The sequence below is a fragment of the Ambystoma mexicanum genome, chromosome 1q, assembly GCF_040938575.1.
Source record: "Ambystoma mexicanum isolate Mex_15411 chromosome 1q, UKY_AmexF1_1, whole genome shotgun sequence".
NCBI classification, from domain to species: domain Eukaryota; kingdom Metazoa; phylum Chordata; class Amphibia; order Caudata; family Ambystomatidae; genus Ambystoma; species Ambystoma mexicanum.
The window spans coordinates 451896551-451912505 of record NC_090922.1 but is presented as its reverse complement, the minus strand read 5'-3'; positions in this window follow the sequence as shown (position 1 = coordinate 451912505).

The window sequence follows — 15955 nt, the reverse complement described above, 5'->3', positions numbered from 1 at the left end:
GGTGTGGTGCACATGTGCGTAGATGTTCTGCAGACTGTACGGCCAGGTATAGTGTCCTTAGGACACCTCCATTTTGTTTGACTATGGACATGGCGGCCACCGCGCCTGTTCTACGGACAGTTACATCTTGGTTGCGTATGGTACGGACAGGTGTGTCCTTAGGACACCCCCATTTTGTTCATTTACGGACATCCCAGACACCTGGTGTGTTCTAAGAACAGTTTCATCTTGGTTGCGAACGCTACGGAGATGTAGAGTGTTCTTAGGACACCCCCATTTTGTTGATTTAAGGACATCCTGCACAGCTGGGGTGTTCTAAGAACAGTTTCATCTTGGTTGCGAATGGTACGGATAGGTATAGTGTCTTTAAGGCATCCATATTTTGTTAATTACGGACATGCCGGACAGGCGCGCTGTCCGCGGCCATTTGAACTGTTTTTAAAAAAAAAAGAAATTAGACACAAACAATTTCATTAAACCTAACATAACATTTATTTTATTATACACATATACAGCAATTAAGAAAGAGAGGGGGAAGCAGAAACGGAAACAAATATAGGGGAATTAGGGGTTTGCAAAGGATGGTTGTGAGGGGATGAAGGGATGGAAGTTTCGTCGAAACGTGTTTGTTGTTCATGTGGGTTTGGGGATACTTCACTTGGACATGGAGAGGCGGGACAGGTACAGGTAGTACAATGGTGTCTCATTTTTCCTTTCACGTGCTCCTCCACAAATTGCCTTAAACCATTGAAATTATCTTTCAGCATGTCTACTTTCTGTTCTATGCGTTGCAAGGTGTCTTGCATTGTGTCTTTTGGTGGAATTTCTTCAATTTTTGCATGGTCTGTTAAAAATAAATATATATATGTTAAGTACACATAAAGTACTGCCTATTGATTTTCTTATGCAGAGAAGTGTGTACCATTATTATCGCTAACTTCCGACATTTCGTCATGTGGAAACGAGCCACTCCAAAGTACTGCACATTTCTGTGTGAAAAACACAAATACATTTATTGTTCTGCACCTCATACAAAAAGTATACAAATATCTAAGAAAAATGAAGTTTACTTACTAGTTTCTGGTAATTTGTATCGGTTGTCTTGTGTTTGTCTACTGTCGCCCCTAGCTCTGCAGTTTCTGTGACGTAATTATGTTGGAGGCATATCTTTTTTGTTATGGTATAATCCATTTAATTACATATGGTATTTAAATGGATGGTTGATGTGTTAGACGTGTAGCTTCCACTGCTTATTCATTATTTCTTATAATGTGTTTATGTGCTGCTTTTTAAACTTGTACAGTTTTTATATGGTATGATAGAACAATTTCAGATACCCCTTGAGTGTTTGGGTAGTGTTGATGTCGTCCGTGACCGTCCGCGGACATACGCACAGTCCGTGGCCTTCAGAAATCATTAGCGGGGGTTAAGTATGTTCTATGTTACATGTATATAACGTAAGGGAATCCTAGTAAACATCTCCCAAATTCACACGATGAAAGTGTATCTTCAGTAAAAAAACTTTGTTAAAGGCATGTTATGGTTAAGTTGCGCTACTAAAAACCTATGAAATTCAGTAAAAAAACTTTGTTAAAGGGACGTTATGGTTAAGTTGCGCTACTAAAACCCTATGAAATTCAGTAAAAAAACGTTGTTAAAGGAACGTTATGGTTCAGTTGCGCTACTAAAAACCTGTGAAATTCAGTAATAAAACTTTGTTTAAGGGACATTATGTTTCCAAGTAAAACCGTAAAACCCTTGAAATTCGCCAGTTATGGTCAGCTAAGCAACCATAACTCGCGCCACCACTGTGCACTGCTAAGACTAACACCCAGGACATCAAAGATGACATCACACATGTCATTGATGACATCACTGATGACATCACATGTACATTTAGTTTTCATGCAGAGCCTCCACAAGGGATTTTCATTATAATATTGGCAGAAAAGTATCAGAGATGATTGAAGAACTAAGATATGCCACGTACTTCATTAAGCAATGCATTGCTGAAAAAAAACCATTGCATTACTGAGTTCTTTCAGTAAATGAACAAACTCATGACGAAATGTAAGCATTGTCTGCAGCATGCACTACAGAGGTGCAATATTTGCAATATTCCCATGTTGCATACTAAATTGATAAATGCCTCCATTAGAGATTTTCACATACTGTGAAACATAAGTATCTACGTATGCTTCCCTTACTGCATAATTGCACTATTACTCACAAAAACATAAAGAGAGCTCAATGCATACAACTATAAGCATATACAGGGAAACGTAAAGCAAGCACCAAAAACTGCAGTATTAACACAAAATGTTCATACCCGACCTAACTAACTTCATGGACTGAAAAGATTCTTGTGTTTCTGGATTCCTTCTTCTTCTATACATATGTATGATATGATGTAACCGTCACCTAAGGAAAGTATTGTAAGAATATATGAGACGGGTAAGGACTACAAATATAGCACTTTTAACTTCCTAAACCCCTGACTGACAGTGAGGAAAGCCAAGTGGCTTTCATATGTCAGTGAACAAAAAAAAGAAGGAGCTAGACATGTAATGTCATCTGTGCTGTCATCATAGCACTTTGTACTATGGTATAGTAACTTTTTAGTTCCTGCCTGTTACTGCCCTACATATATCAGTGAAGGAAAAAAGAGTGAGCCAGACATGTGATGTCATCAGCGATGTCATCAATGACATGTGTGATGTCATCTTTGATGTCCTGGGTGTTAGTCTTAGCAGTGCACAGTGGTGGCGCGAGTTGTGGTTGCTTAGCTGACCATAACTGGCGAATTTCAAGGGTTTTTCGGTTTTACTTGGAACCATAATGTCCCTTAAACAAAGATTTTTTACTGAATTTCACAGGTTTTTAGTAGCGCAACTGAACCATAAGGTTCCTTTAACAATGATTTTTTACTGAATTTAATAGGTTTTTAGTAGTGCAACTTAACCATAACGTCCCTTTAACAAAGTTTTTTTTCTATATATTCAGTGAAAAAACTTTGTTAAAGGGACGTTAGTGTTACAAGTAAAACCGAAACCCCCCAGAAATTCGTCAATTATGGTAATGTAAGCAACCATAACTCGCACCACCACTGTGAAATCACTGATAACCTGAGAAATCTGGCCCACTTGGTTTTGTTCACTAACATATGAAGGCCAACTGGTTTTCTTCACTGATTGTAAAAAAATGTAAATGGAGAAGTTGCGATATATGCAAAAGACGTTAACCTTCTTCTATATTGTTGAAGTATTTGGGTTAGGGTTTGGTGTCAGCCCGATCATAGTGCACAGATATGGCCAATAAGTAGACCGTACACAATTCATTTGAGTACGGGATGATAAACTATAATTTTTTTGACATTTTGTATTGATGTTGTTTCTGTCTTCTATACTGTATTTTGCCATTATGTGCCTCTAATGTGTATGCGTTGAGGGTCTTTGTATGTATTGTTTGTAGTAACACACATATGTAGTAGGTCTTGACTTATTACCTATATATTCCATGCTTAGAATTACTGAAAACTCTGCAAGCATATCTTTCATTATTTTACAAAGCAAAATTAGCAGAATAAAAATATTGTACTGCTACAGTGTATGCTGCACCCATTTCTTATGTGTATGTATGAGTAGCTTCCTGTATCAACTACAACACTGTGATATGATGTTTTATCTGTATAAGTACATTCGTTCATATGTTAAGTAGTTTTGCATAGATCTCCCTATCACCCCTAACACCTTGCTACCAACATTATAAACAAAACCCCTTGTAAGAAAATTGTGATGTCATCTTTGATGTCCTGGGTGTTAGCCTTAGCAGTGCACAATGGTGGCGCACGTTATGGTTGCTTACATTACCATAACACTAACATCCCTTTAAAAAACTGTTTTCACTGAATTTGATAGGTTTTTATTAGTGCAACCTAACCATAACGTCCCTTTAACAAAGTTTTCTCACTGAATTTCATGGGTTTTTACTAGGATACCCTTAATTATTCTTCATTTCCCTTACATCATAGTGAACCCCTGGCCACAACATGATAGCACAGAGTCCGCAGACTGTGCGCCTGTCCCCAGACTTCGGACAGCATTCACACTGCCCAAAAGCACAGGGGTTACCTTACATTGTTGTATCCTGCAACGGGCAAACACATGCTCATGTTAATTTTAATGTTAAAGGACATTTGTACCGCGCACTATCACCACCGGAGTGGTCCCCTGGCGCACTTCATGAAAGTTTAAGAGATATATATGCCGCATCCAAAAATTAATATGTATAGAAATTCTGTACTTGAGAAACCAGAAGTATGTTGTCATAGATTACACAACATAATGGAATGCACCAAGCACAAAGGTTAACTGTACACCTAACAATAGCACCTCAGTGGAACCTTCATGACACACTGAGAAGCAGCTGGCAGTTATTCGAGAAGAAGAAACATAGTAAGTGCACTATATTTTTTTCTCTACCATTACAATGTATTATGTATACATAACTTGTAAGAAATAGCAGTATTGTTTTCTTTCAACAGTAAATGGCAAGCAACCTAGAGTGGTTGGAGGAACATTTCCCACATGACGAAATGAGTGAAGAAAACAACTCTAATGGTACAGAATATATTTTTGAAACCAGAAAAGTGATGTAATGTGTTGACATGTCACCAAAACATCATTCTCTTTTTACCAGTACCCAGTCTCCCACAAGTATGGAGGAAAGGGGACAGGACGTAGGAGTATGACAAAGTTACTCACCGTAGTGACTACCTTACTCCTAGTCCATAGTCCCATTTCCTCCATACGCCCGCCGTCCCCTCCAATAAATATCCTCTATTGTTGCTAAATGGTCCTAGACCTGGCGATAGAAAAGGACTGAAGGGCGATGAGTGGGGCAGAGCTCAGGAAGGCGGGGTTATGGTCACGTGTGGTGGCCCCGCATAAAAATAAAAGAAAGACAACAAAGTAATAAAAGTTATGCTATTAAAAAGTGCTCCGGTCCGGTGCCGAAGGGCAGAATGTCCCACTAGTATGGAGGAAAGGGGACTATGGACTAGGAGTACGGCAGTAACTACTGTGAGTAACTTTGTCATTCTTAATGCCTCCATCCACGCTGCAGGGCATACTTGTGTGTTTTTAAGGCACAATGGGGCAGCGGAACAGGAGTTACATTTCAGCCTCCCTTTTCCTCTCTGCCTTCAAAAACCACTTTGTTTTAAGCCAGCATGATGTTTTCATACGGGCTCAAAACCAATGGATTTCTATTGAATCCATCTGTTTTCTACACCAGCAAAAAGCAGGCGGATGCCATAGCAATACATTGCAAACACTGCCTGCCATGCGCAAATGGCAGACAGCATTTACTCATTTTGCACTGTGGAGTGCAAACGGGAGGCGTAAAGGCACCTCTGCCACCATTTAACATCTCCCATTTGCAGTCTGCAGTGCAAATGTGAAAATTGCCCAGAGGAGTGGCGTTGGAATGTAAGTGAAAACGTAGGCGGTGACCTCCAGAAAGGTATGTTTTTTTTTTTTTATGAATGGTTAAACCTCAGAAACTTGGCCTGACTCTAAAGTGCAAATGTTGACTTTGCGAAATGAAGAAGGAGTTGGATCTAAGCCGTATGCTACAATGTGTGATAACATTACTGAATGGTGGGAAACCTTGAGACACTTTATAATGAATAGCAATGAGCGGAACTCTGAGAGGAAAATATGTGTGTAATGACTTGACCTTGTACATTCAATGACCATTTATGGAAAGGTTCAGCAAACTGGATTCATAATGGCAGGTAAAAATATTCAGGGGCAATGGAAAACGAACAGACTCATATCCATCACCGCGTGGATAACTGAAATGACCAGGCTGGCTTCACTGGAATGGGTGGCATAGAGGCTACGAGGTAAGGAACACTGGTATAATCTGATAAATTTGGCATAGACCATCAATATACACGGCTTTTGGGTAGCGGTTTGGTGGAGGTGATTGCAAAGGCCATTACACATTTTTGTCATTCAAATAGCAGGGATGCCATGAGAAGCACTGTCCAAAATTTACATGTGGAAGAAGGCCTATTTAGTGTGGAAGTCCCGTCAACATGGAGTGATCCTCCTTTACACCCTTGCAGGTTGCAGAGCTGGCTTTGCATGCCCTGCTAGACATCATTTACCTGATCATCTAAAAGGCTGAATAAGGGATTTTCAAATGCCCTTTCACTCCAGTATCATGCACCCGAAATAAAGCGCCACAAAAGCCCTCTACGAGAGCTCAATACAGGAGCAAGTGGCTCCGTTTTTGTCATTGGTGTCTAGCCAAAGAGCTTGATCCCAGAATGGCTTCTATTGACACTGTTTTGTCTATTGTATCTGACCTTGCAGCCTCTGGCATACATGTCTTATCATGCAGGACATATTTGCCATTGCGGCTTACCTGTCTACAGTCACTTGCTCCTTTTCACTGGCTAAACCAGTCGTCAAAAGACACTTTGCAGGTCTTCGCCATCTTTTTCCGCTGGTTCGGACCCCTCTACCCAAATGGGATCTGAATGTGGTGCTCATCGCTTTATGTCATAAGCCTTTTGAACCCATGACCACTCCCAAACTCAAGTAGCTGTCTTGGAAGGTGGCCTTTCCGACTGCAGTAACATCTGCAAGACGAATAAGTGAGCTTTGGGCTCTTTCTGTGGAACATCCGTTCCTAACTTTCCATAATGATAAGGTTGTGCTTCGCACTCACCCTTGCTTCCTCCCTAAAGTGGTTTCTGAATTCCAGTTGAACCAGTCAATATGTTTACCAGTCTTTTTCCCGAACCCGAGGGTTCTGCACAACCTAGATGTCAGACGAGCTCTTAAGTTCTACCTCGATAGAACGAGCAAACTCAGAAGCTCTTCACAAATCTTTTTTACTTTTGGTGACCCAAAAGGTAAACCAGCATCAAAAGCATCCATCTCCCGTTGGATAGCTTAATGTATTTCCGAGGCCTACAAGATTCAAGGCCTTCAATCACCAAAGGGCATTCTTGCACATCTGGTCCGTGGAAAAGTGCTGCTGTTGCCTTCCAAAAAAAACCCCATTGCCAAGGCAGCTGCGTGGGCCTCCACATCAGCTTTTTGCAAACATTACTGTCTCGACCTGAGCTCCCAGGCTGATGCCCAATTTGGCCAGGCCGCTCTTAAGAATTTGTTCCAATAAGGGACATTTCCATCCACCCGTCATATCTAAGGTCAGTGCTTGGGAATCTCCCACAAGTATGGCCGAAAGGGGACGGGACGTAGGAGTATGACAAAGTTACTCACTGTAATGACTACCTTACTCCTAGTCCATAGTCCCCTTTCCTCCATACGCCCGCCGTCCCCTCCAATAAATATCCTCTATTGTTGCTAAATGGTCCCAGACCTGGTGATAGAAAAGGACTGAAGGGCGATGGGTGGGGCAGAGCTCAGGAAGGTGGCGCTACGGTCACATGTGGTGGCCCCACATAAAAATAAAAGAAGGACAAAAAAGTAAAAAAAAGTTATGCTATTAAAAAGTGCTCCGGTCCCATTCCGAAGGACAGAATGTCCCACAAGTATGGAGGAAAGGGGACTATGAACTAGGTGCCTCCATCCACACTGCTGGGCATAATTGTGGTTTTTGAAGGCAGAGTGGGGCTGCGGAACAGGAGTTACATTTCAGCCTCCCTTTTCCTCTTTGCCTTCAAAAACCACTTTGTTTAAGCCAGCATGATGTTTTCATATGGGCTCAAAACCAATGGATTTCTATTGACTCTACCTGTTTTCTACACCTGCAAAAAGCAGGTGGATGCCATAGGAATCCATTGTAAACACTGCCGGCCATGCGCAAATGGCAGGCAGCATTTACTCATTTTGCACAGCGGAGTGCAAAAGGGAGGCGTAAAGGCACCTCTGCCACCATTTAACATCTCCCATTTGCAGTCTACAGTGCAAATGACGAACATTGCCCAGAGGAGTGCTGTTTGCATGTAAGCGAAAACGTAGGCGGTGACCTCTGGGCAATTTATGTTTTTTTTCTGAACTCATCAGTGTTTACACTGCATTGGACAATGTGCAAGCTTCAGAAACTTGGCCTGACTCTAACGTGCAAATGTTGACTTTGCGAAATGAGGAGGTGGATCTAAGCCGTGTGCTACGATGTGTGATAACATTACTGAATGGTGGGAAACCTTGAGACACTTTATAATGAATAGCAATGAGCGGAACTCTGAGAATAAAAATGTTATGTAATGACTTGACCTTGTACATTCAATGACCATTTATGGAAAAGTTCAGCAAACTGGATGCAGAATGGCAGGTAAAAATATTCTGGGGCGATGGAAAACGAACAGTCTCATATCCATCACCGCATGGATAACTGGAATGACCAGGCTGGCTTCTAGTGGAATGGGTGGCATAGAGGCTGTGAGGTAAGGAACACTGGTATAATCTGATACATTTGACATAGACCATCAAAATACATGGCTTTCGGGTAGCGGTTTGGTGGAGGTGATTGCAAAGGCCATTACACATTTCCGTCATGCATATGGCACGGATGCCATGAGAAGCACTGTCCTCAACTTATGTGGAAGCATGCGGATTTCGTGTGGAAGTCCCGTCAACATGGAGTGATCCTCCTTTACACACTCGCAGGTTGCAGAGCTGGCTTTGCTGCCCTCCTAGAGATCATTTACCAGATCATCTAAAAAGGCTGAATAAGGGGTTTCCAAATGCCTTTTCACTCCAGAACCATGCACCCGAAATAAAGCATCACGTTTCCAGTGTTGTAGCGAGCCTCGGCCTCCATGCTGTGTTGATGTTGGAAAAGCTCCAGTAAAGTTAAACCTTGCCCGTCTGGTTTGCCAAGCTCCCTGTCTGCTGAAGCAGCACACCCCCACTGCAGTGCTATCAAGATTTACCAGCACATACCCTTTCATGTGTTTGAAAAGAAGTAGTGGAACTATCTTCCCTGCTGGCCTCCCGCCTCACACCATCTACCCACACACCCCATCGCCACGCCCCCTCCCATCAGCAACACAAACCCCCAAACAAACGAGCCCCAAACAAACGCAACTGCTGTTTAAAGGAACGTCCAATGCAGTGCACTGAAGTGCAAGTTTCAAAGTCTTCCTACACTTTTATTTTAAATCAAGACTTTTCCAGAACAGTTTCTTTTTAAAATAAAACTAGTATAGGAACGGTAAAATGTAATTTAAAAAAAGTAGAAGAGCGCCACACTCAACAGCTCCCGGCCCACTTCAACCAATGAAATAAATATATTTTATAGAATATATTGATAATTGATGACCAGCAAATCGCGCTCCTCCTAGGTAGTAGTACAATTCTTCAGTATTATAAGAAATACATGAGGACTTGTTTATAAAAATCAAGAACAGTCCATGCGTTAATAATGTTTAATAGCACACTGAATCAGCCGACAAGTGTTTTGACAGCAGCGTCGTTCTCAAGGCTGATATTGGCAAAGCAAATGGCTTTCATATGACGCAAGTTGTTATTTACATGTTTTGTTGATGATACAAATATAAAGTAAAGTTTTCAAAATGCTTACAACAGTCCACATAAGTTATAATAATTCATATGGACAATATCATCATTATATATAACATTAGTTGGTAAATATGAATGTAAAATCTGAGATTCACATACCCAATGAAGTGGGTCAATGAATAATGTTGCAGAGCGGAGCAAGAGAGAACAGAAGGGATTAAAATTATTAAGACATATACTGTGAAACAAATGTTTGATGTGATTAATTTCCAAACGTAACATGCATTGTACATGCGCAAGCAGCACCTCCCAGTGACACCAATGTGTGCTATCCTCGATCTATATACTGGTAACTTGTGAGTGTAATAGCCAGCTGAGGTGAGTGAGGCAAAGGTACATAATTAAAGTTAAATCCTCTTCATAGTGCTGTTGTTACATATGTGATAATTGGACAGTTCTATTATTTGTTGTTAATTAAAGTTGAAATTGGTCTCTCTATATTTAAGGAATGGTGTCTCACCTTTACAAGTTTGTCAATGTGGATTAAATCCCAAAACGAAAGAGTAGCTAATTAATTGTTAGGTCAGCTTCACCGCGGATGACGAGCCCAGTGACACCCACGTGGATGAAGATGGACAGATAAAGACGGACCAATGGCCTGACATCCCATATAGAGCAGGCCCTACAAGTGTAGGGCCCCTCCTATCCGTATTGTAGAATTGTACTATATGTAATGGCATCATTTGTGATGTCGTTTGTGCTTATAAAGTGCTGCACATGCCTACGGAGCTCAGAACGTTCAGCGGCAGCAGAGCTCTTTGCTGATGCACTTCTATTTTGTAGAAATAAATACTTGTTATACTTGCAAGTGTGTCCTGGGCCTTTTTCCCTAGCGGGCTGTATTTTTTTGGTGTGAGTGTGCCGGGGCGTGCCTTCAGTACTCCCTCACCCCCTCTGGGGCACCCCTTGGGCTAAACAGTACAAAACCCCCCAGCCTCACGTGTACTGGAAAAGGCTGCTTTAATGTGACTGGCCACAGCTTACAACAAATTGCTAACATGGCTCTTTGGCCTTACAGACTACTGATCGATAACCAAAGCAATGAATTAATTCCTTAATTCATGTCCCTTGTTCCCTCCCCTCACCCTCAATTCCTCTCACTGTTCTTGCCCCATTTCTCACCCATCTTCTCCCCGAGGCCATGCCCCTCCTTCTTCTATACCTCTTCAGCCTTCTTGTACCCCCGGGCTAGCCTGTCTGTGAAAACAGCGCTAACCCCCTCCTTTACAGCGCTAATGACCCTTTCTGCTTCCCCCAACCATCCTCCAAAGGGCCGTGTCCCTGGCACTGAGAAAAGCCATTCCCCGAGGTGTTCTTTCTGCCCCACCCCCACCTCCTTTTTAACTCAAAGTCTTCTTCAACCTTTCCATCACCATTCTCAAATCCAGCAGGTAATACTCGTTGCCCGTTACAGACAGGTGCACCCCATGCTCCCGAAATAACTAAAAATCCTCATATTTGATGTCCTGGTGTGCTATTGTACGCACCCCCCAGGTTGTGCAAAATGTCCCTGTTAAGCAGAAACCTGTGCAGTTCCCTTAGGGACCACTGCAAAAAGTTTAGGACTACAGCAGTTAGCAGCAAACCCAATTGGTAGCAGTCTGCACCACCCAGATTTACCTGGTAGCTGTGGCTGAGCAGTCAGACTTCTCTCAAGAAGAGTTAGGCAGTATGCAGAGCATACACAATAGGGCAGGTAAACACAGTAGAACAAGCAAACACTGACCAGAGCTTTGGTGTAAAAGATATATAATTATTTATTTAAAAACACATCTAAGAATACACCCTGGCACTAATCTCAAGCAAGTTAAAAAAACACAGTCACTAAAGTATATACACTCCCTTAAAAGAATATTAGACAAGTCTTAAGTAAAGCCCCACTTATTTTCAGACAGCGGTGAGCGCTTAACGCAAATGGCACTCTAATAATTTGGTTTAAAAGGGAGAGAAAGGCAGAGCATAAATTGAAGCAGATCCCAACACTTTCAAAAGAACACAGCAAGAGAGCAAGGCAGAATCAAACCGTGAAGTTAGAGTTCAGAAAGCCGGATCCACTTTAAGAGGATCAGAACTAAATGTGCCCAAGGTCACACGGTTGAAAAGTGCACAAAAGTCTCGAAAAGGTTCAGAAAGAAGTTGGACCAAAGGAATGGGACCAGTTAGATGGTCAAGAGGCCAGCCCAGTCTAGAAGGTTAAGGATTTACTGTCACCTTGTAGCGATCTATAGAAAGGGAGGCCAGGCGGACACAGTACCCTGAAATGGTGAGAACACTCCAGCGGGGGCAGTTGTTCTTGGCAGCGGTTGCGAGTCGGTGCTTCGTCCGACAGAAGAGAAGATCTCGTCGGGGAGGAAAGCAGGAGGTCGTGGTACTGCCAGGGAAGAAACCAGCCGCTGAGTTTCTCAATTCAAAGGAGTGGTCCTTTTATTCGCGGTTCAGTGGTAAGTGGCTATCCGGTTGCCGGGGAGCTTGGCACGGGCAATTTGACCACTAGACGTCCTGGTAGGTGAAAAGGAAAGCGAACTGGTTATCCCCACCAGCTCAAGGGGAAGAGACTCTTCGGCAAGAAGATCTCCTCTGTCATTGGGAAGTGGTGAGACGGTTCAGCAGGGCTCCACCGGTGGTGTCGTCGTTGCAGGTCGGCTCAGCTTCTCCCTCTTCGGATTCTCAGGTCCTGTGGCGACTTCTGAAGTTCCAGTCCCAAAAGCCCTGCTTTTATGCAAGAAACCCCCATTCATTCAGCCTAGCTGTCAATCAAACATGCTAAGTGGTGAGCCGGCCGGCTCACCACTTGGGCCAATCACACAAGAGTGTGACTTGAGTTGCCAAGGCAACTCAGTCCAGGGTGCCTAAACCCCCTCCCACACCCCCTGTGGTACCCAGACAGAGTGGCACCACTTTTGGAGGCTTCTGTGGAGAAGCCCGCCAAAAAGTGGAACAAAGGGCTCGACTTGGGTTGGAGTCACATAAGAGAACACAAACGCCATTTTAGAATTGAGTTCTGGCAAAAAATACCAACCGTTGAATGAATGTTAAATAAATAACCCGGCGGTATGTTCGAGGCTATAGGAATTAAATAATTAAAGTTGGTAGCCTCGAACAATGGGAAAATCCCAGAGAGATATATTCGCGGTCAAATATAAAAAGTAGTATCCACTGACACCAGCCAAAACTCGATCAGGGGTGACGTAGACGTGCTCCCTCGAATAACAGACCCCAGGGCAATCGAATTGCCCCGACCAGTACGTTCACAATATGATGGTTTGTACTGGTTTCTGTTCATAATTTGGGACTAGTAAAGCGCATGGTGACTTTACATGCCCTGGGAGACAGTAGTCAGTCCCAGGGTATGGAGTCTATGGTGGGGTGTCACTATGACACCCCTGTGTCACTGCACTGAGGGTGCGGTGTAACACACATAGTAAAAACACATGGGACCCTATGGAGTAAAAGACCCATAGCCCATGTAACACATTAACAGTCAAAGGAACCCCTCAAATCATGTCCAAGAGTGTGAGGAAAAGAGACTCACTCTTGGCAGGAGTAAAAAACAAACTCCAGAAATCCAGCAAAGCTGCTGGGGGACTAACTAGGTTAGGAAATTCAGCCTAAACAGAGAATTCTCCCTAACAGTCCCCATCTCCTTATTGACCTATTTCCATGTGCGCTCCACAGCTCCCTCCTTATAATCCCCTTTCCAGGCCCTAGTGGACATCAACTCCGTCCAATATATTGTAACCGCCGGCCATATCTCATTCAACCAACTCAGGTCCCTCTTCACCTTATTTATCAATGCCATCCCTGGCTCCCTGACCAAATCATTCTCGCCTGCGTGCAAAAACAGTGCCACCGTTACCCCATGCTGCTCCCTCACCCCTGCCAGCATGTGCAACAACTGATAACACCTCAAACTCCACACCCCGACCATCTCAACAATACATCTGCATAACTGCACCCCAGCTGGCTACCGAAAACCCTCTTTCCAGCCTGCCTCCCCGCCCATTTCACCATTTAGTGGCCGCAGATCCAGATCAGCGGGACCTCTCTGTTCCCTAGGGCTGCATCTGTGAAAAGAAAAGATCATGAGATCCCAATGCTGAACAAAAATAAAAAAAGAAATCCCTAACTCCTCGCTAACTGCTTCCTTCCCCTAGGTCTCTGATATTCACCTTGTATTTGGCCGACTTCCATTGCCCAAGTCTCATAATCCCCGCTCATTCAAGCCCAATTTCTTCCCTTCCAATGCTGCTCCTATCCTGAAACAATGATTCCTAAATGCCCCGGCCTGCTCCCCTAATGCTGCCAAACCTTTCCTCATCACCCCCAAGACCTGACCTGCTGTCACCTCCTCCGGTCTCCTTTACAAAAACCAAACCAGCCCTGCCTGCACATCTTCTTCACCATGTTAACCCTGCCCTGGCCGGGCACAGCTCCTCTCCTCCCCTTTTCAGGCGAATCCATAGCCACTTGCCCTTCTGATCCGTTTTTGATCTCCTGATCTTAATATCTAAAGCGTCCTGACCGTGACATGTCCTCCCACCTCAAATTATCCCGACCCACCCCTGAAACCAATTCCAACACTCGGAATGCGCCAAAAAACAACCAAGTAAAGCATGCCCTGAACATGTCCCTCTCCTACCGGGACCTGCATATCCCCCAAATGGTTTGGCACAACCTCCTCAATAGATCCGCCGTTATCGCTATTCTATTGTCCTTCACCTGCCCCTTTTCTCTTGTCCAACCGTCCAGTATTCTACTCACCATCTCACCCCCATTAGGCTGGAATCCCCCAAACCACTTACCAATTTCCCCACGATTGTCACCCTAGACCACCCCTTATCCATGCAATCCAATATGAAGTTAACCACATCCACCCTCCTTCTCTCCTCCACTTCACATCTCACTCTCCAGCTCTGCACTCCCCCTTTCCTGAACTGAAACCATGCTCTCATGTACGCCACTCAGGAACTTGCAGTCAGCAAGCCCTCCACTAAATACTGCACTCTCACTGTCCTAGCTGCCATAGCTCATCTGGGATCTGGTGCCCTTCCAGCTCTGCTTCTGGCGCCAACCCATGGAATCTCTGCCACTGAAAAGGAGACAATACATTAGCGATGCCGTTATCCTTTCCAGGCACATGTGCCACCTTATACACAATATTCCACCTTAGGAAACACAGCCCAACTTCCCTCAAAAGCCTTAAAACCCTGTGATCCTGAGCAGACTGTCTGTTCACCACATTGACCACTGCCATGTTATCCATATTAAAGTTCACCTTGTTGTTCTCCAGCTCCTTGCCCCCACAGTGCCAATGCCACCACCAATGGAAAGAACTCCAAAAATGCAATGCTCTTCCCACACATCCTCCAGCGCACCATCTCACCTGCCAATACATCCCAAAACCTCCTGCCCCTACCGTGTCATCAAAAACATGTACCTCCCAAGCCACCAAGTCCCCCAGCAGCCACATAGACACACCATTGAAGTCTTCCAAAAAAGGCAACCATGTCCTGCAGTCCTCCCTGAGAGTCCCTGACACCCTTTCTGTGGTGCGGTTGCTTCGCCTGAGCCATACACCATGCCATATTTCTCCAAAATGTGCGTCTCTGTGCCTCTACCCAGCACGCAAAATTCAGGTGCCCCAACAACATCTGCATGTCTGACAGCGTCATCTTGCGTGCCCCCACCACCTCCAGCAACTGAACCAACATACTCACCTTGTCCTCCGGCAGGCGTGCAGTCACTGCTGCCAAGTCCAATTCCATCCCCAGAAAAGTCAGGACCACTGAAGGCCCCTCTCTCTCGTCTTCCACCAAGGGAACTCCCAATTCCTTCAACAGCTCCCGAAAAACCTCTAGCATCTCCTGACACTCCTCTCTCTCTGTACCGCTGATAAATAAGAAATCATCCAGGTAATGCAACACTCTGAGACCTGATCTGCATGTGAAACACCACTGCAGGAAAGAGCTAAACCGTTCAAACAAAGTGCAGGACACTACACAGCCTATCGGCAGCGCCTTAGCACAGATCTGATCCTCACATTGCATCCCTAAAAACCAAAAAGTTCTCCAGATGCACAGGCAGCAACCTGAAAGCTGACTTGATGTCACACTTGGCCATAAATGTCCCTATTCCAACATTAAACAGAAAGGTTTCCTTTACTGCAAGACAAACCTTCTTTCGATCATTGTAGCTAAGGATTTAGGATATTTATATCCAGTTAGTACCATGCCTCTATTGACTTTCCTCAACCTTAATTTTTGTAAGAAAACTAGCCCAAATATTGTTCGTCAGAGTTTTCTTGAGTTATGCTTGTTTCACAGGCAGACTTCACATATATTCCTTGAGTTAAGCTTTTGAGCAGCCACAAGCACAGCAACTACTCAACT